The sequence below is a fragment of the Bufo gargarizans genome, chromosome 2 (assembly GCF_014858855.1).
Source record: "Bufo gargarizans isolate SCDJY-AF-19 chromosome 2, ASM1485885v1, whole genome shotgun sequence".
Lineage (NCBI taxonomy): Eukaryota > Metazoa > Chordata > Amphibia > Anura > Bufonidae > Bufo > Bufo gargarizans.
Window position 1 is genome coordinate 687,909,119 of NC_058081.1, and position 22,142 is coordinate 687,931,260.

The following is a 22,142-nucleotide window of genomic DNA, read 5'->3' on the forward strand; positions in this document are numbered from 1 at the left end:
TTGTCAGATATTTAGGCCCCGGCACACAGACAGAGGAGAGAGGTCCCATAGCAGAGATTCAGGCTTTATGTCAGCAGAGAATCAGACTTTATATCAGCAGAGAATCAGGCTTTATGTCATAGCAGAGAATCAGGCTTCACGCCAGTCAAAACTGGAACAGTCTATTGTCAGATATGTAGGCAACGGCACCCAGACAGAGGAGAGAGGTCCCATAGCAGAGAATCAGGCTTCATGTCACCCAAAACTGGAACAGTCCATTGTCAGATATTTAGGCCCCGGCACCCAGACAGAGGAGAGAGGTCCCATAGCAGAGATTCAGGCTTCATGTCAGCAGAGAATCAGGCTTCATGTCATAGCAGAGAATCAGGCTTCACGTCAGCCAAAACTTGAACAGTCCATTGTGAGATATTTAGGCCCCGGCACCCAGACAGAGGAGAGAGGTCCCATAGCAGAGAATCAGGCTTCATGTCATAGCAGAGAATAAGGCTTCACGTCACCCACCACTGGAACAGGCCATTGTCAGATATTTTGGCCCTGGCACCCAGACAGAGGAGAGAGGTCCCATAGCAGAGATTCAGGCTTCATGTCATAGCAGAGAATCAGGCTTCATGTCAACCAAAACTGGAACAGTCCATTGTCAGATATTTAGGCCCTGGCACCCAGACAGAGGAGAGAGGTCCCATAGCAGAGATTCAGGCTTCATGTCAGCAGAGAATAAGGCTTCATGTCATAGCAGAGAATCAGGCTTCACGTCAGCCAAAACTTGAACAGTCCATTGTGAGATATTTAGGCCCCGGCACCCAGACAGAGGAGAGAGGTGCCATAGCAGAGAATCAGGCTTCATGTCATAGCAGAGAATCAGGCTTCATGTCACCCAAAACTGGAACAGTCCATTGTCAGATATTTAGGCCCCGGCACCCAGACAGAGGAGAGAGGTCCCATAGCAGAGATTCAGGCTTCATGTCAGCAGAGAATCAGGCTTCATGTCATAGCAGAGAATCAGGCTTCATGTCAGCCAAAACTTGAACAGTCCATTGTGAGATATTTAGGCCCCGGCACCCAGACAGAGGAGAGAGGTCCCATAGTAGAGAATAAGGCTTCATGTCATAGCAGAGTATCAGGCTTCACGTCAGCCAAAACTGGAACAGTCCATTTTCAGATATTTAGGCCCTGGCACCCAAACAGAGGAGAGAGGTCCCATAGCAGAGAATCAGGCTTAATGTTATAGCAGAGAATCAGGCTTCACGTCACCCAAAACTGGAACAGTCCATTGTCAGATATTTTGGCGCCGGCACCCAGACAGAGGAGAGAGGTCCAATAGCAGAGATTCAGGCTTCATATCAGCAGAGAATCAGGCTTCATGTCATAGCAGAGAATCAGGCTTCACGTCAGCCAAAACTTGTACAGTCCATTGTCAGATATTTAGGCCCCGGCACCTAAAAAGAGGAGCGAGGTCACATAGCAGAGAATCAGGCTTCATGTCATAGCAGAGAATCAGGCTTCACGTCACCCACCACTGGAACAGGCCATTGTCAGGTATTTTGGCCCTTGCACCCAGACAGAGGAGAGAGGACCCATAGCAGAGAATAAGGCTTCATGTCATAGCAGAGAATCAGGCTTCACGTTACCCAAAACTGGAACAGTCCATTGTCAGATATTTAGGCCCAGGCACCTAAACAGAGGATAGAGGGCAGAGAATCAGGCTTCATGTCATAGCAGAGAATCAGGCTTCACGTCAGCCAAAACTGGAACAGTCCATTTTCAGATATTTAGGCCCCGGCACCCAAACAGAGGAGAGAGGTCCCATAGCAGAGAATCAGCAGAGAATCAGGCTTCACGTCAGCCAAAACTGGAACAGTCCATTTTCAAATATTTAGGCCACGACACCCAGACAGAGGAGAGAGGTCCCATAGCAGAGAATCAGGCTTCATGTCATAGCAGAGAATCAGGCTTCACGTCACCCAAAACTGTAAAAGTCCATTGTCACATATTTAGGCCCCGCCACCCAGACAGAGGAGAGAGGTCCCGTAGCAGAGAATTAGGCTTCATGTCATAGCAGAGAATCAGGCTTCACGTCACCCAAAACTGGAACAGTTCATTGTCAGATATTTGGGCCCTGGCACCCAGACAAAGGAGAGAGGTCCCATAGCAGAGATTCAGGCTTCATGTCAGCAGAGAATCAGGCTTTATGTCATAGCAGAGAATCAGGCTTCACGTCAGTCAAAACTGGAACAGTCTATTGTCAGATATATAGGCAACGGCACCCAGACAGAGGAGAGAGGTCCCATAGCAGAGAATCAGGCTTCATGTCATAGCAGAGAATCAGGCTTCACGTCACCCAAAACTGGAACAGTCCATTGTCAGATATTTAGGCCCTGGCTCCCAGACAGAGGAGAGAGGTCCCATAGCAGAGATTCAGGCTTCATGTCAAAGCAGAGAATCAGGCTTCATGTCAGCCAAAACTGGAACAGTCCATTGTCAGATATTTAGGCCCCGGCACCCAGACAGAGAAGAGAGGTCCCATAGCAGAGAATCAGGCTTCATGTCATAGCAGAGAATCAGGCTTCACGTCACCCAAAACTGGAACAGTCCATTGTCAGATATTTAGGCCCCGGCTCCCAGACAGAGGAGAGAGGTCCAATAGCAGAGATTCAGGCTTCATATCAGCAGAGAATCAGGCTTCATGTCATAGCAGCGAATCAGGCTTCACGTCAGCCAAAACTGGAACAGGCCATTGTCAGGTATTTTGGCCCTGGCACCCAGACAGAGGAGAGAGGTCCCATAGCAGAGAATAAGGCTTCATGTCATAGCAGAGAATCAGGCTTTACGTTACCCAAAACTGGAACAGTTAATTGTCAGATATTTAGGCCCCGGCACCTAAAAAGAGGACAGAGGTCCCATAGCAGAGAATCAGGCTTCATATCATAGCAGAGAATCAGGCTTCACGTCACCCACCACTGGAACAGGCCATTGTCAGGTATTTTGGCCCTGGCACCCAGACAGAGGAGAGAGGTCCCATTGCAGAGAATCAGCAGAGAATCAGGCTTCACGTCACCCAAAACTGGAACAGTCCATTGTCAGATATTTAGGCCCCGGCACCCAGACAGAGGAGAGAGGTCCCATAGCAGAGATTCAGGCTTCATGTCATAGCAGAGAATCAGGCTTCACGTCACCCAAAACTGGAACAGTCCATTGTCAGATATTTAGGCCCCGGCACCCAGACAGAGGAGAGAGGTCCCATAGCAGAGATTCAGGCTTCATGTCATAGCAGAGAATCAGGCTTCATGTCAGCCAAAACTGGAACAGTCCATTGTCAGATATTTAGGCCCCGGCACCCAGACAGAGGAGAGAGGTCCCATAGCAGAGATTCAGGCTTCATGTCATAGCAGAGAATCAGGCTTCACGTCACCCAAAACTGGAACAGTCCATTGTCAGATATTTAGGCCCCGGCACCCAGACAGAGTAGAGAGGTCCCATAGCAGAGATTCAGGCTTCATGTCAGCAGAGAATCAGGCTTCATGTCATAGCAGAGAATCAGGCTTCATGTCAGCAGAGAATCAGGCTTCACTTCTCCCACCACTGGAACAGGCCATTGTCAGGTATTTTGGCCCTGGCACCCAGACAGAGGAGAGAGGTCCCATAGCAGAGAATAAGGCTTTATGTCATAGCAGAGAATCAGGCTTCACGTCAGCCAAAACTGGAACAGTCCATTTTCAGATATTTAGGCCCCGGCACCCAAACAGAGGAGAGAGGTCCCATAGCAGAGAATTAGCAGAGAATGAGGCTTCACGTCAGCCAAAACTGGAACAGTCCATTTTCAGATATTTAGGCCACGACACCCAGACAGAGGAGAGAGGTCCCATAGCAGAGATTCAGGCTTCATGTCATAGCAGAGAATCAGGCTTCATGTCAGCCAAAACTGGAACAGTCCATTGTCAGATATTTTGGCACCGGCACACAGACAGAGGAGAGAGGTCCTATAGTAGAGAATCAGGCTTCATGTCATAGCAGAGAATCAGGCTTCACGTCACCCAAAACTGGAACAGTCCATTGTCAGATATTTAGGCCCCGGCACCCAGACAGAGGAGAGAGGTCCCATAGCAGAGATTCAGGCTTCATGTCATAGCAGAGAATCAGGCTTCATGTCAGCCAAAACTGGAACAGTCCATTATCAGATATTTAGGCCCCGGCACCCAGACAGAGGAGAGAGGTCCCATAGCAGAGATTCAGGCTTCATGTCAGCAGAGAATCAGGCTTCATGTCATAGCAGAGAATCAGGCTTCATGTCAGCAGAGAATCAGGCTTCACTTCACCCACCACTGGAATAGGCCATTGTCAGGCATTTTGGCCCTGGCACCCAGACAGAGGAGAGAGGTCCCATAGCAGAGAATAAGGCTTTATGTCATAGCAGAGAAACAGGCTTCACGTCAGCCAAAACTGGAACAGTCCATTTTCAGATATTTAGGCCCGGCACCCAAACAGAGGAGAGAGGTCCTATAGCAGAGAATCAGCAGAGAATCAGGCTTCACGTCAGCCAAAACTGGAACAGTCCATTTTCAGATATTTAGGCCACGACACCCAGACAGAGGAGAGAGGTTCCATAGCAGAGAATCAGGCATCATGTCATAGCAGAGAATCAGGCTTCACGTCACCCAAAACTGGAACAGTCCATTGTCAGATATTTAGGCCCCGGCACCCAGACAGAGGAGAGAGGTCCCATAGCAGAGATTCAGGCTTCATGTCAGCAGAGAATCAGGCTTCATGTCATAGCAGAGAATCAGGCTTCACGTCAGCCAAAACTTGAACAGTCCATTGTGAGATATTAAGGCCCCGGCACCAAGACAGAGGAGAGAGGTCCCATAGCAGAGAATCAGGCTTCATGTCATAACAGAGAATCAGGCTTCACGTCACCCTCCACTGGAACAGGCCATTGTCAGATATTTTGGCCCTGGCACCCAGACAGAGGAGAGAGGTCCCATAGCAGAAATTCAGGCTTCATGTCATAGCAGAGAATCAGGCTTCATGTCAGCCAAAACTGGAACAGTCCATTGTCAGATATTTAGGCCCCGGCACCCAGACAGAGGAGAGAGGTCCCATAGCAGAGAATCAGGCTTCATGTCATAGCAGAGAATCAGGCTTCATGTCACCCAAAACTGGAACAGTCCATTGTCAGATATTTAGGCCCCGGCTCCCAGACAGAGGAGAGAGGTTCAATAGCAGAGATTTAGGCTTCATATCAGCAGAGAATCAGGCTTCATGTCATAGCAGAGAATCAGGCTTCACGTCAGCCAAAACTGGAACAGGCCATTGTCAGGTATTTTGGCCCTGGCACCCAGACAGAGGAGAGAGGTCCCATAGCAGAGAATAAGGCTTCATGTCATAGCAGAGAATCAGGCTTAACGTTACCCAAAACTGGAACAGTCCATTGTCAGATATTTAGGCCCCGGCACCTAAAAAGAGGAGAGAGGTCCTATAGCAGAGAATCAGGCTTCATATCATAGCAGAGTATCAGGCTTCACGTCACCCACCACTGGAACAGGCCATTGTCGGGTATTTTGGCCCTGGCACCCAGACAGAGGAGAGAGGTCCCATAGCAGAGAATAAGGCTTCATGTCATAGCAGAGAATCAGGCATCACGTTACCCAAAACTGGAACAGTCCATTGTCAGATATTTAGGCCCCGGCACCCAAACAGAGGAGAGAGGGCAGAGAATCAGGCTTCAAGTCATAGCAGAGAATCAGGCTTCACGTCAGCCAAAACTGGAACAGTCCATTGTCAGATAATTAGGCACTGGCACCCAGACAGATGAGAGAGGTCCCATAGCAGAGATTCAGGCTTCATGTCAGCAGAGAATCAGGCTTCATGTCATAGCAGAGAATCAGGCTTCACGTCAGCCAAAACTGGAACAGTCCATTTTCAGATATTTAGGCCCCGGCACCCAAACAGAGGAGAGAGGTCCCATAGCAGAGAATCAGCAGAGAATCAGGCTTCACGTCAGCCAAAACTGGAACAGTCCATTGAGAGATATTTAGGCCACGGCACCCAGACAGAGGAGAGAGATCCCATAGCAGAAAATCAGGCGTCATGTCATAGCAGAGAATCAGGCTTCACGTCAACAAAAACTGGAACAGTCCATTTTCAGATATTTAGGCCCCGACACCCAAACAGAGGAGAGAGGTCCCATAGCAGAGAATCCGCAGAGAATCAGGCTTCACGTCAGCCAAAACTGGAACAGTCCATTGTCAGATATTTCGGCACCGGCACACAGACAGAGGAGAGAGGTCCCATAGCAGAGATTCAGGCTTTATGTCAGCAGAGAATAAGGCTTTATGTCATAGCAGAGAATCAGGCTTCACGTCAGCCAAAACTGGAACAGTCTATTGTCAGATATGTAGGCAACGGCACCCAGACAGAGGAGAGAGATCCCATAGCAGAGAATCAGCCTTCATGTCATAGCAGAGAATCAGGCTTCACGTCACCCAAAATGGAAAAGTCCATTGTCAGATATTTAGGCCCCGGCACCCAGACAGAGGAGAGAGGTCCCATAGCAGAGATTCAGGCTTCATGTCAGCAGAGAATCAGGCTTCATGTCATAGCAGAGAATCAGGCTTCACGTCAGCCAAAACTTGAACAGTCCATTGTGAGATATTTAGGCCCCGGCACCAAGACAGAGGAGAGAGGTCCCATAGCAGAGAATCAGGCTTCATGTCATAACAGAGAATCAGGCTTCACGTCACCCTCCACTGGAACAGGCCATTGTCAGATATTTTGGCCCTGGCACCCAGACAGAGGAGAGAGGTCCCATAGCAGAGATTCAGGCTTCATGTCATAGCAGAGAATCAGGCTTCATGTCAGCCAAAACTGGAACAGTCCATTGTCAGATATTTAGGACCCGGCACCCAGACAGAGGAGAGAGGTCCCATAGCAGAGAATCAGGCTTCATGTCATAGCAGAGAATCAGGCTTCATGTCACCCAAAACTGGAACAGTCCATTGTCAGATATTTAGGCCCCGGCTCCCAGACAGAGGAGAGAGGTTCAATAGCAGAGATTTAGGCTTCATATCAGCAGAGAATCAGGCTTCATGTCATAGCAGAGAATCAGGCTTCACGTCAGCCAAAACTGGAACAGGCCATTGTCAGGTATTTTGGCCCTGGCACCCAGACAGAGGAGAGAGGTCCCATAGCAGAGAATAAGGCTTCATGTCATAGCAGAGAATCAGGCTTCACGTTACCCAAAACTGGAACAGTCCATTGTCAGATATTTAGGCCCCGGCACCCAAACAGAGGAGAGAGGGCAGAGAATCAGGCTTCATGTCATAGCAGAGAATCAGGCTTCACGTCAGCCAAAACTGGAACAGTCCATTGTCAGATAATTAGGCACTGGCACCCAGACAGATGAGAGAGGTCCCATAGCAGAGATTCAGGCTTCATGTCAGCAGAGAATCAGGCTTCATGTCATAGCAGAGAATCAGGCTTCACGTCAACAAAAACTGAAACAGTCCATTTTCAGATATTTAGGCCCCGACACCCAAACAGAGGAGAGAGGTCCCATAGCAGAGAATCCGCAGAGAATCAGGCTTCACGTCAGCCAAAACTGGAACAGTCCATTGTCAGATATTTCGGCACGGGCACACAGACAGAGGAGAGAGGTCCCATAGCAGAGATTCAGGCTTTATGTCAGCAGAGAATCAGGCTTTATGTCATAGCAGAGAATCAGGCTTCACGACAGTCAAAACTGGAACAGTCTATTGTCAGATATGTAGGCAACGGCACCCAGACAGAGGAGAGAGATCCCATAGCAGAGAATCAGCCTTCATGTCATAGCAGAGAATCAGGCTTCACGTCACCCAAAATGGAAAAGTCCATTGTCTGATATTTAGGCCCCGGCACCTAGACAGAAGAGAGAGGTCCCATAGCAGAGAATCAGGCTTCATGTCATAGCAGAGAATCAGGCTTCACGTCACCCAAAACTGGAACAGTCCATTGTCAGATATTAAGGCCCCGGCACCCAGACAGAGGAGAGAGGTCCCATAGCAGAGATTCAGGCTTCATGTCAGCAGAGAATCAGGCTTCATGTCATAGCAGAGAATCAGGCTTCACATCAGCCAAAACTTGAACAGTCCATTGTGAGAAATTTAGGCCCCGGCACCCAGACAGAGGAGAGAGGTTCCATAGCAGAGAATCAGGCTTCATGTCATAGCAGAGTATCAGGCTTCATGTCAGCCAAAACTGGAACAGTCCATTGTCAGATATTTAGGCCCCGGCACCCAGACAGAGGAGAAAGGTCCCATAGCAGAGAATCAGGCTTCATGTCATAGCAGAGAATCAGGCTTCACGTCAACAAAAACTGGAACAGTCCATTTTCAGATATTTAGGCCCCGGCACCCAAACAGAGGAGAGAGGTCCCATAGCAGAGAATCCGCAGAGAATCAGGCTTCACGTCAGCCAAAACTGGAACAGTCTATTGTCAGATATTTCGGCACGGGCACACAGACAGAGGAGAGAGGTCCCATAGCAGAGATTCAGGCTTTATGTCAGCAGAGAATCAGGCTTTATGTCATAGCAGAGAATCAGGCTTCACGTCAGTCAAAACTGGAACAGTCTATTGTCAGATATGTAGGCAACGGCACCCAGACAGAGGAGAGAGATCCCATAGCAGAGAATCAGCCTTCATGTCATAGCAGAGAATCAGGCTTCACGTCACCCAAAATGGAAAAGTCCATTGTCTGATATTTAGGCCCCGGCACCCAGACAGAAGAGAGAGGTCCCATAGCAGAGAATCAGGCTTCATGTCATAGCAGAGAATCAGGCTTCACGTCACCCAAAACTGGAACAGTCCATTGTCAGATATTTAGGCCCCGGCACTCAGACAGAGGAGAGAGGTCCCATAGCAGAGATTCAGGCTTCATGTCAGCAGAGAATCAGGCTTCATGTCATAGCAGAGAATCAGGCTTCACATCAGCCAAAACTTGAACAGTCCATTGTGAGATATTTAGGCCCCGGCACCCAGACAGAGGAGAGAGGTCCCATAGCAGAGAATCAGGCTTCATGTCATAGCAGAGTATCAGGCTTCATGTCAGCCAAAACTGGAACAGTCCATTGTCAGATATTTAGGCCCCGGCACCCAGACAGAGGAGAAAGGTCCCATAGCAGAGAATCAGGCTTCATGTCATAGCAGAGAATCAGGCTTCACGTCACCCAAAACTGGAACAGTCCATTGTCAGAGATTTAGGCCCCGGCACCCAGACAGAGGAGAGAGGTCCCATAGCAGAGATTCAGGCTTCATGTCATAGCAGAGAATCAGGCTTCACGTCACCCAAAACTGGAACAGTCCATTGTCAGATATTTAGGCCCCGGCACCCAGACAGAGGAGATAGGTCCCATAGCAGAGAATAAGGCTTTATGTCATAGCAGAGAATCAGGCTTCACGTCAGCCAAAACTGGAACAGTCCATTTTCAGATATTTAGGCCCCGGCACCCAAACAGAGGAGAGAGGTCCCATAGCAGAGAATTAGCAGAGAATGAGGCTTCACGTCAGCCAAAACTGGAACAGTCCATTTTCAGATATTTAGGCCACGACACCCAGACAGAGGAGAGAGGTCCCATAGCAGAGATTCAGGCTTCATGTCATAGCAGAGAATCAGGCTTCATGTCAGCCAAAACTGGAACAGTCCATTGTCAGATATTTTGGCACCGGCACACAGACAGAGGAGAGAGGTCCTATAGTAGAGAATCAGGCTTCATGTCATAGCAGAGAATCAGGCTTCACGTCACCCAAAACTGGAACAGTCCATTGTCAGATATTTAGGCCCCGGCACCCAGACAGAGGAGAGAGGTCCCATAGCAGAGATTCAGGCTTCATGTCATAGCAGAGAATCAGGCTTCATGTCAGCCAAAACTGGAACAGTCCATTATCAGATATTTAGGCCCCGGCACCCAGACAGAGGAGAGAGGTCCCATAGCAGAGATTCAGGCTTCATGTCAGCAGAGAATCAGGCTTCATGTCATAGCAGAGAATCAGGCTTCATGTCAGCAGAGAATCAGGCTTCACTTCACCCACCACTGGAATAGGCCATTGTCAGGCATTTTGGCCCTGGCACCCAGACAGAGGAGAGAGGTCCCATAGCAGAGAATAAGGCTTTATGTCATAGCAGAGAAACAGGCTTCACGTCAGCCAAAACTGGAACAGTCCATTTTCAGATATTTAGGCCCGGCACCCAAACAGAGGAGAGAGGTCCTATAGCAGAGAATCAGCAGAGAATCAGGCTTCACGTCAGCCAAAACTGGAACAGTCCATTTTCAGATATTTAGGCCACGACACCCAGACAGAGGAGAGAGGTTCCATAGCAGAGAATCAGGCATCATGTCATAGCAGAGAATCAGGCTTCACGTCACCCAAAACTGGAACAGTCCATTGTCAGATATTTAGGCCCCGGCACCCAGACAGAGGAGAGAGGTCCCATAGCAGAGATTCAGGCTTCATGTCAGCAGAGAATCAGGCTTCATGTCATAGCAGAGAATCAGGCTTCACGTCAGCCAAAACTTGAACAGTCCATTGTGAGATATTAAGGCCCCGGCACCAAGACAGAGGAGAGAGGTCCCATAGCAGAGAATCAGGCTTCATGTCATAACAGAGAATCAGGCTTCACGTCACCCTCCACTGGAACAGGCCATTGTCAGATATTTTGGCCCTGGCACCCAGACAGAGGAGAGAGGTCCCATAGCAGAAATTCAGGCTTCATGTCATAGCAGAGAATCAGGCTTCATGTCAGCCAAAACTGGAACAGTCCATTGTCAGATATTTAGGCCCCGGCACCCAGACAGAGGAGAGAGGTCCCATAGCAGAGAATCAGGCTTCATGTCATAGCAGAGAATCAGGCTTCATGTCACCCAAACTGGAACAGTCCATTGTCAGATATTTAGGCCCCGGCTCCCAGACAGAGGAGAGAGGTTCAATAGCAGAGATTTAGGCTTCATATCAGCAGAGAATCAGGCTTCATGTCATAGCAGAGAATCAGGCTTCACGTCAGCCAAAACTGGAACAGGCCATTGTCAGGTATTTTGGCCCTGGCACCCAGACAGAGGAGAGAGGTCCCATAGCAGAGAATAAGGCTTCATGTCATAGCAGAGAATCAGGCTTAACGTTACCCAAAACTGGAACAGTCCATTGTCAGATATTTAGGCCCCGGCACCTAAAAAGAGGAGAGAGGTCCTATAGCAGAGAATCAGGCTTCATATCATAGCAGAGTATCAGGCTTCACGTCACCCACCACTGGAACAGGCCATTGTCGGGTATTTTGGCCCTGGCACCCAGACAGAGGAGAGAGGTCCCATAGCAGAGAATAAGGCTTCATGTCATAGCAGAGAATCAGGCATCACGTTACCCAAAACTGGAACAGTCCATTGTCAGATATTTAGGCCCCGGCACCCAAACAGAGGAGAGAGGGCAGAGAATCAGGCTTCAAGTCATAGCAGAGAATCAGGCTTCACGTCAGCCAAAACTGGAACAGTCCATTGTCAGATAATTAGGCACTGGCACCCAGACAGATGAGAGAGGTCCCATAGCAGAGATTCAGGCTTCATGTCAGCAGAGAATCAGGCTTCATGTCATAGCAGAGAATCAGGCTTCACGTCAGCCAAAACTGGAACAGTCCATTTTCAGATATTTAGGCCCCGGCACCCAAACAGAGGAGAGAGGTCCCATAGCAGAGAATCAGCAGAGAATCAGGCTTCACGTCAGCCAAAACTGGAACAGTCCATTGAGAGATATTTAGGCCACGGCACCCAGACAGAGGAGAGAGATCCCATAGCAGAAAATCAGGCGTCATGTCATAGCAGAGAATCAGGCTTCACGTCAACAAAAACTGGAACAGTCCATTTTCAGATATTTAGGCCCCGACACCCAAACAGAGGAGAGAGGTCCCATAGCAGAGAATCCGCAGAGAATCAGGCTTCACGTCAGCCAAAACTGGAACAGTCCATTGTCAGATATTTCGGCACCGGCACACAGACAGAGGAGAGAGGTCCCATAGCAGAGATTCAGGCTTTATGTCAGCAGAGAATAAGGCTTTATGTCATAGCAGAGAATCAGGCTTCACGTCAGCCAAAACTGGAACAGTCTATTGTCAGATATGTAGGCAACGGCACCCAGACAGAGGAGAGAGATCCCATAGCAGAGAATCAGCCTTCATGTCATAGCAGAGAATCAGGCTTCACGTCACCCAAAATGGAAAAGTCCATTGTCAGATATTTAGGCCCCGGCACCCAGACAGAGGAGAGAGGTCCCATAGCAGAGATTCAGGCTTCATGTCAGCAGAGAATCAGGCTTCATGTCATAGCAGAGAATCAGGCTTCACGTCAGCCAAAACTTGAACAGTCCATTGTGAGATATTTAGGCCCCGGCACCAAGACAGAGGAGAGAGGTCCCATAGCAGAGAATCAGGCTTCATGTCATAACAGAGAATCAGGCTTCACGTCACCCTCCACTGGAACAGGCCATTGTCAGATATTTTGGCCCTGGCACCCAGACAGAGGAGAGAGGTCCCATAGCAGAGATTCAGGCTTCATGTCATAGCAGAGAATCAGGCTTCATGTCAGCCAAAACTGGAACAGTCCATTGTCAGATATTTAGGACCCGGCACCCAGACAGAGGAGAGAGGTCCCATAGCAGAGAATCAGGCTTCATGTCATAGCAGAGAATCAGGCTTCATGTCACCCAAAACTGGAACAGTCCATTGTCAGATATTTAGGCCCCGGCTCCCAGACAGAGGAGAGAGGTTCAATAGCAGAGATTTAGGCTTCATATCAGCAGAGAATCAGGCTTCATGTCATAGCAGAGAATCAGGCTTCACGTCAGCCAAAACTGGAACAGGCCATTGTCAGGTATTTTGGCCCTGGCACCCAGACAGAGGAGAGAGGTCCCATAGCAGAGAATAAGGCTTCATGTCATAGCAGAGAATCAGGCTTCACGTTACCCAAAACTGGAACAGTCCATTGTCAGATATTTAGGCCCCGGCACCCAAACAGAGGAGAGAGGGCAGAGAATCAGGCTTCATGTCATAGCAGAGAATCAGGCTTCACGTCAGCCAAAACTGGAACAGTCCATTGTCAGATAATTAGGCACTGGCACCCAGACAGATGAGAGAGGTCCCATAGCAGAGATTCAGGCTTCATGTCAGCAGAGAATCAGGCTTCATGTCATAGCAGAGAATCAGGCTTCACGTCAACAAAAACTGAAACAGTCCATTTTCAGATATTTAGGCCCCGACACCCAAACAGAGGAGAGAGGTCCCATAGCAGAGAATCCGCAGAGAATCAGGCTTCACGTCAGCCAAAACTGGAACAGTCCATTGTCAGATATTTCGGCACGGGCACACAGACAGAGGAGAGAGGTCCCATAGCAGAGATTCAGGCTTTATGTCAGCAGAGAATCAGGCTTTATGTCATAGCAGAGAATCAGGCTTCACGTCAGTCAAAACTGGAACAGTCTATTGTCAGATATGTAGGCAACGGCACCCAGACAGAGGAGAGAGATCCCATAGCAGAGAATCAGCCTTCATGTCATAGCAGAGAATCAGGCTTCACGTCACCCAAAATGGAAAAGTCCATTGTCTGATATTTAGGCCCCGGCACCTAGACAGAAGAGAGAGGTCCCATAGCAGAGAATCAGGCTTCATGTCATAGCAGAGAATCAGGCTTCACGTCACCCAAAACTGGAACAGTCCATTGTCAGATATTAAGGCCCCGGCACCCAGACAGAGGAGAGAGGTCCCATAGCAGAGATTCAGGCTTCATGTCAGCAGAGAATCAGGCTTCATGTCATAGCAGAGAATCAGGCTTCACATCAGCCAAAACTTGAACAGTCCATTGTGAGAAATTTAGGCCCCGGCACCCAGACAGAGGAGAGAGGTTCCATAGCAGAGAATCAGGCTTCATGTCATAGCAGAGTATCAGGCTTCATGTCAGCCAAAACTGGAACAGTCCATTGTCAGATATTTAGGCCCCGGCACCCAGACAGAGGAGAAAGGTCCCATAGCAGAGAATCAGGCTTCATGTCATAGCAGAGAATCAGGCTTCACGTCAACAAAAACTGGAACAGTCCATTTTCAGATATTTAGGCCCCGGCACCCAAACAGAGGAGAGAGGTCCCATAGCAGAGAATCCGCAGAGAATCAGGCTTCACGTCAGCCAAAACTGGAACAGTCTATTGTCAGATATTTCGGCACGGGCACACAGACAGAGGAGAGAGGTCCCATAGCAGAGATTCAGGCTTTATGTCAGCAGAGAATCAGGCTTTATGTCATAGCAGAGAATCAGGCTTCACGTCAGTCAAAACTGGAACAGTCTATTGTCAGATATGTAGGCAACGGCACCCAGACAGAGGAGAGAGATCCCATAGCAGAGAATCAGCCTTCATGTCATAGCAGAGAATCAGGCTTCACGTCACCCAAAATGGAAAAGTCCATTGTCTGATATTTAGGCCCCGGCACCCAGACAGAAGAGAGAGGTCCCATAGCAGAGAATCAGGCTTCATGTCATAGCAGAGAATCAGGCTTCACGTCACCCAAAACTGGAACAGTCCATTGTCAGATATTTAGGCCCCGGCACTCAGACAGAGGAGAGAGGTCCCATAGCAGAGATTCAGGCTTCATGTCAGCAGAGAATCAGGCTTCATGTCATAGCAGAGAATCAGGCTTCACATCAGCCAAAACTTGAACAGTCCATTGTGAGATATTTAGGCCCCGGCACCCAGACAGAGGAGAGAGGTCCCATAGCAGAGAATCAGGCTTCATGTCATAGCAGAGTATCAGGCTTCATGTCAGCCAAAACTGGAACAGTCCATTGTCAGATATTTAGGCCCCGGCACCCAGACAGAGGAGAAAGGTCCCATAGCAGAGAATCAGGCTTCATGTCATAGCAGAGAATCAGGCTTCACGTCACCCAAAACTGGAACAGTCCATTGTCAGAGATTTAGGCCCCGGCACCCAGACAGAGGAGAGAGGTCCCATAGCAGAGATTCAGGCTTCATGTCATAGCAGAGAATCAGGCTTCACGTCACCCAAAACTGGAACAGTCCATTGTCAGATATTTAGGCCCCGGCACCCAGACAGAGGAGATAGGTCCCATAGCAGAGATTCAGGCTTCATGTCATAGCAGAGAATCAGGCTTCACGTCACCCAAAACTGGAACAGTCCATTGTCAGATATTTAGGCCCCGGCACCCAGACAGAGGAGAGAGGTCCCATAGCAGAGATTCAGGCTTCATGTCAGCAGAGAATCAGGCTTCATGTCATAGCAGAGAATCAGGCTTCATGTCAGCAGAGAATCAGGCTTCACTTCACCCAACACTGGAACAGGCCATTGTCAGGTATTTTGGCCCTGGCACCCAGACAGAGGAGAGAGGTCCCATAGCAGAGAATAAGGCTTTATGTCATAGCAGAGAATGAGGCTTCACGTCAGCCAAAACTGGAACAGTCCATTTTCAGATATTTAGGCCCCGGCACCCAAACAGAGGAGAGAGGTCCCATAGCAGATAATCAGGCGTCATGTCATAGCAGAGAATCAGGCTTCACGTCACCAAAAACTGGAAAAGTCAATTGTCAGATATTTCGGCACCGGCACACAGACAGAGGAGAGAGGTCCCATAGCAGAGAATCAGGCTTCATGTCATAGCAGAGAATCAGGCTTCACGTCACCCAAAACTGGAACAGTCCATTGTCAGATATTTAGGCCACGGCACCCAGACATAGGAGAGAGGTCCCATAGCAGAGAATCAGGCTTCATGTCATAGCAGAGAATCAGGCTTCACGTCAGCCAAAACTGGAACAGTCCATTGTCAGATATTTAGGCCTCGGCACCCAGACAGAGGAGAGAGGTCCCATAGCATAGAATCAGGCTTCATTTCATAGCAAAGAATCAGGCTTCAAGTCAGCCAAAACTGGAACAGTCAATTTTCTGATATTTAGGCCCCGGCAACCAGACAGAAGAGAGAGGTCCCATAGCAGAGAATCAGGCTTCATGTCATAGCAGAGAATCAGGCTTCAAGTCAGCCAAAACTGGAACATTCCATTGTCAGATATATAGGCCCCGGCACACAGACAGAGGAGAGAGGTCCCATAGCAGAGATTCAGGCTTTATGTCAGCAGAGAATCAGGCTTTATGTCATAGCAGAGAATCAGGCTTCACGTCAGTCAAAACTAAAACAGTCTATTGTCAGATATTTAGGCCACGGCACCCAGACAGAGGAGAGAGGTCCCATAGCAGAGAATCAGGCTTCATGTCATAGCTGAGAATCAGGCTTCACGTCACCCACCACTGGAACAGGCCATTGACAGATATTTTGGCCCTGGCACCCAGACAGAGGAGAGAGGTCCCATAGCAGAGATTCAGGCTTCATGTCAGCAGAGAATCAGGCTTCATGTCATAGCAGAGAATCAGGTTTCACGTTCTCCAAAACTGAAACAGTCCATTGTCAGATATTTAGGCCCCAGCACCCAGACAGAGGAGAGAGGTCCCATAGCAGAGAATCAGGCTTCATGTCATAGCAGAGAATCAGGCTTCACGTCACCCAAAACTGGAACAGTCCATTGTCAGATATTTAGGCCTCGGCACCCAGACAGAAGAGAGAGGTCCCATAGCAGAGAATCAGGCTTCGTGTCATAGCAGAGAATCAGGCTTGACGTCAGCCAAAACTGGAACAGTCCATTGTCAGATATTTAGGCCCCGGCACACAGACAGAGGAGAGAGGTCCCATAGCAGAGATTCAGGCTTTATGTCAGCAGAGAATCAGACTTTATGTCAGCAGAGAATCAGGCTTTATGTCATAGCAGAGAATCAGGCTTCACGTCAGTCAAAACTGGAACAGTCTATTGTCAGATATGTAGGCAACGGCACCCAGACAGAGGAGAGAGGTCCCATAGCAGAGAATCAGGCTTCATGTCATAGCAGAGAATCAGGCTTCACGTCAGCCAAAACCTGAACGGTCCATTCTGAGATATTTAGGCCCCGGCACCCAGACAGAGAAGAGAGGTCCCATAGCAGAGAATCAGGCTTCATGTCATAGCAGAGAATCAGGCTTCACATCACCCACCACTGGAACAGGCCATTGTCAGATATTTTTGCCCTGGCACCCAGACAGAGGAGAGAGGTCCCATAGCAGAGATTCAGGCTTCATGTCATAGCAGAGAATCAGGCTTCATGTCAGCCAAAAATGGAACAGTCCATTGTCAGATATTTAGGCCCCGGCACCCAGACAGAGGCGAGAGGTCCCATAGCAGAGAATCAGGCTTCATGTCATAGCAGAGAATCAGGCTTCATGTCTGCAAAAACTGGAACAGTCCATTGTCAGACATTTAGGCCTCGGCACCCAGACAGAGGAGAGAGGTCCGAAAGCAAAGATTCAGGCTTCATATCAGCACAGAGAATCATGCTTCATGTCATAGCAGAGAATCAGGCTTCACATCCGCCAAAATTGAAACAGTCCATTGTCAGATATTTAGGCCCCTGCACCCAGACAGAGGAGAGAGGTCCCATAGCAGAGAATCAGGCTTCATGTCATAGCAGAGAATCAGGCTTCACGTCACCCAAAACTGGAACAGTCCATTGTCAGATATTTAGGCCACGGCACCCAGACATAGGAGAGAGGTCCCATAGCAGAGAATCAGGCTTCATGTCATAGCAGAGAATCAGGCTTCACGTCAGCCAAAACTGGAACAGTCCATTGTCAGATATTTAGGCCTCGGCACCCAGACAGAGGAGAGAGGTCCTATAGCATAGAATCAGGCTTCATTTCATAGCAGAGAATCAGGCTTCAAGTCAGCCAAAACTGGAACAGTCAATTTTCTGATATTTAGGCCCCGGCAACCAGACAGAAGAGAGAGGTCCCATAGCAGAGAATCAGGCTTCATGTCATAGCAGAGAATAAGGCTTCAAGTCAGCCAAAACTGGAACAGTCCATTGTCAGATTTATAGGCCCCGGCACACAGACAGAGGAGAGAGGTCCCATAGCAGAGATTCAGGCTTTATGTCAGCAGAGAATCAGGCTTTATGTCATAGCAGAGAATCAGGCTTCACGTCAGTCAAAACTAAAACAGTCTATTGTCAGATATTTAGGCCACGGCACCTAGACAGAGGAGAGAGGTCCCATAGCAGAGAATCAGGCTTCATGTCATAGCTGAGAATCAGGCTTCACGTCACCCACCACTGGAACAGGCCATTGACAGATATTTTGGCCCTGGCACCCAGACAAAGGAGAGAGGTCCCATAGCAGAGATTCAGGCTTCATGTCAGCAGAGATTCAGGCTTCATGTCATAGCAGAGAATCAGGTTTCACGTTCTCCAAAACTGAAACAGTCCATTGTCAGATATTTAGGCCCCAGCACCCAGACAGAGAAGAGAGGTCCCATAGCAGAGAATCAGGCTTCGTGTCATAGCAGAGAATCAGGCTTGACGTCAGCCAAAACTGGAACAGTCCATTGTCAGATATTTAGGCCCCGGCACACAGACAGAGGAGAGAGGTCCCATAGCAGAGATACAGGCTTCATGTCATAGCAGAGAATCAGGCTTCATGTCAGCCAAAACTGGAACAGTCCATTGTCAGATATTTAGGCCCCGGCACCCAGACAGAGGAGAGAGGTCCCATAGCAGAGAATCAGGCTTCACGTCACCCAAAACTGGAACAGTCCATTGTCAGATATTTAGGCCCCGGCACCCAGACAGAGGAGAGAGGTCCCATAGCAGAGATTCAGGCTTCATGTCAGCAGAGAATCAGGCTTCATGTCATAGCAGAGAATCAGGCTTCATGTCAGCAGAGAATCAGGCTTCACTTCACCCACCACTGGAACAGGTCATTGTCAGGTATTTTGGCCCTGGCACCCAGACAGAGGAGAGAGGTACCATAGCAGAGAATAAGGCTTTATGTCATAGCAGAGAATCAGGCTTCACGTCAGCCAAAACTGGAACAGTCCATTTTCAGATATTTAGGCCCCGGCACCCAAACAGAGGAGAGAGGTCCTATAGCAGAGAATCAGCAGAGAATCAGGCTTCACGTCAGCCAAAACTGGAACAGTCCATTTTCAGATATTTAGGCCACGACACCCAGACAGAGGAGAGAGGTCCCATAGCAGAGAATCAGGCGTCATGTCATAGCAGAGAATCAGGCTTCACGTCACCAAAAACTGGAAAAGCCCATTGTCAGATATTTCGGCACCGGCACACAGACAGAGGAGAGAGGTCCCATAGCAGAGAATCAGGCTTCATGTCATAGCAGAGAATCAGGCTTCACGTCACCCAAAATGGAAAAGTCCATTGTCTGATATTTAGGCCCCGGCACCCAGACAGAAGAGAGAGGTCCCATAGCAGAGAATCAGGCTTCATGTCATAGCAGAGAATCAGGCTTCACGTCACCCAAAACTGGAACAGTCCATTGTCAGATATTTAGGCCCCGGCACACAGACAGAGGGAGAGGTCCCATAGCAGAGATTCAGGCTTCATGTCAGCAGAGAATCAGGCTTCGTGTCATAGCAGAGAATCAGGCTTCACGTCAGCCAAAACTTGAACAGTCCATTGAGAGATATTTAGGCCCCCGGCACCCAGACAGAGGAGAGAGGTCCCATAGCAGAGAATCAGGCTTCATGTCATAGCAGAGAATTAGGCTTCATGTCAGCCAAAACTGGAACAGTCCATTGTCAGATATTTAGGCCCCGGCACCCAGACAGAGGAGAGAGGTCCCATAGCAGAGAATCAGGCTTCATGTCATAGCAGAGAATCAGGCTTCACGTCACCCAAAACTGGAACAGTCCATTGTCAGATATTTAGGCCCCGGCACCCAGACAGAGGAGAGAGGTCCCATAGCAGAGATTCAGGCTTCATGTCAGCAGAGAATCAGGCTTCATGTCATAGCAGAGAATCAGGCTTCACGTCACCCACCACTGGAACAGGCCATTGTCAGATATTTTGACCCTGGCACCCAGACAGAGGAGAGAGGTCCCATAGCAGAGATTCAGGCTTCATGTCATAGCAGAGAATCAGGCTTCATGTCAGCCAAAACTGGAACAGTCCATTGTCAGATATTTAGGCCCCGGCACCCAGACAGAGGAGAGAGGTCCCATAGCAGAGAATCAGGCTTCATGTCATAGCAGAGAATCAGGCTTCACGTCACCCAAAACTGGAACAGTCCATAGTCAGATATTTAGGCCCCGGCACCCAGACAGAGGAGAGAGGTCCCATAGCAGAGATTCAGGCTTCATGTCAGCAGAGAATCAGGCTTCATGTCATAGCAGAGAATCAGGCTTCATGTCAGCAGAGAATCAGGATTCACTTCACCCACCACTGGAACAGGCCATTGTCAGGTATTTTGGCCCTGGCACCCAGACAGAGGAGAGAGGTCCCATAGCAGAGAATAAGGCTTTATGTCATAGCAGAGAATCAGGCTTCACGTCAGCCAAAACTGGAACAGTCCATTTTCAGATATTTAGGCCCCGGCACCCAAACAGAGGAGAGAGGTCCCATAGCAGAGAATCAGCAGAGAATCAGGCTTCACGTCAGCCAAAACTGGAACAGTCCATTTTCAGATATTTAGGCCACGACACCCAGACATTGGAGAGAGGTCCCATAGCAGAGAATCATGCGTCATGTCATAGCAGAGAATCAGGCTTCACGTCACCAAAAACTGGAAAAGTCCATTGTCAGATATTTCGGCACCGGCACACAGACAGAGGAGAGAGGTCCCATAGCAGAGAAATAGGCTTCATGTCATAGCAATGAATCAGGCTTCACGTCACCCAAAACTGGAACTGTTCATTGTCAGATATTTGGGCCCTGGCACCCAGACAAAGGAGAGAGGTCCCATAGCAGAGATTCAGGCTTCATGTCAGCAGAGAATCAGGCTTCATGTCATAGCAGAGAATCAGGCTTCACGTCAGCCAAAACTGAAACAGTCCATTGTCAGATATTTAGGCCCCGGCACCCAGACAGAGGAGAGAGGTCCCATAGCAGAGAATCAGGCTTCATGTCATAGCAGAGAATCAGGCTTCATGTCATAGCAGAGAATCAGGCTTCATGTCATAGCAGAGAATCAGGCTTCATGTCTGCCAAAACTGGAACAGTCCATTGTCAGACATTTAGGCCTCGGCACCCAGACAGAGGAGAGAGGTCCGAAACCAAAGATTCAGGCTTCTTATCAGCAGAGAATCATGCTTCATGTCATAGCAGAGAATCAGGCTTCACATCCGCCAAAATTGAAACAGTCCATTGTCAGATATTTAGGCCCCTGCACCCAGACAGAGGAGAGAGGTCACATAGCAGAGAATCAGGCTTCATGTCATAGCAGAGAATCAGGCTTCACGTCACCCAAAACTGGAACAGTCCATTGTCAGATATTTAGGCCACGGCACCCAGACATAGGAGAGAGGTCCCATAGCAGAGAATCAGGCGTCATGTCATAGCAGAGAATCAGGCTTCACGTCAGCCAAAACTGGAACAGTCCATTGTCAGATATTTAGGCCACGGCACCCAGACATAGGAGAGAGGTCCCATAGCAGAGAATCAGGCTTCATGTCATAGCAGAGAATCAGGCTTCATGTCAGCCAAAACTGGAACAGTCCATTGTCAGATAATTAGGCCCCGGCACCCAGACAGAGGAGAGAGGTCCCATAGCAGAGAATCAGGCTTCATGTCATAGCAGAAAATCAGGCTTCACGTCACCCAAAACTGGAATAGTCCATTGTCAGATATTTAGGCCACGGCACCCAGACATAGGAGAGAGGTCCGAAACCAAAGATTCAGGCTTCTTATCAGCAGAGAATCAGGCTTCATGTCATAGCAGAGAATCAGGATTCATGTCTGCCAAAACTGGAACAGTCCATTGTCAGACATTTAGGCCTCGGCACCCAGACAGAGGAGAGAGGTCCGAAAGCAAAGATTCAGGCTTCATATCAGCAGAGAATCATGCTTCATGTCATAGCAGAAAATCAGGCTTCACATCCGCCAAAATTGAAACAGTCCATTGTCAGATATTTAGGCCCCGGCACCCAGACAGAGGAGAGAGGTCCCATAGCAGAGAATCAGGCTTCATGTCATAGCAGAAAATCAGGCTTCACGTCACCCAAAACTGGAACAGTCCATTGTCAGATATTTAGGCCACGG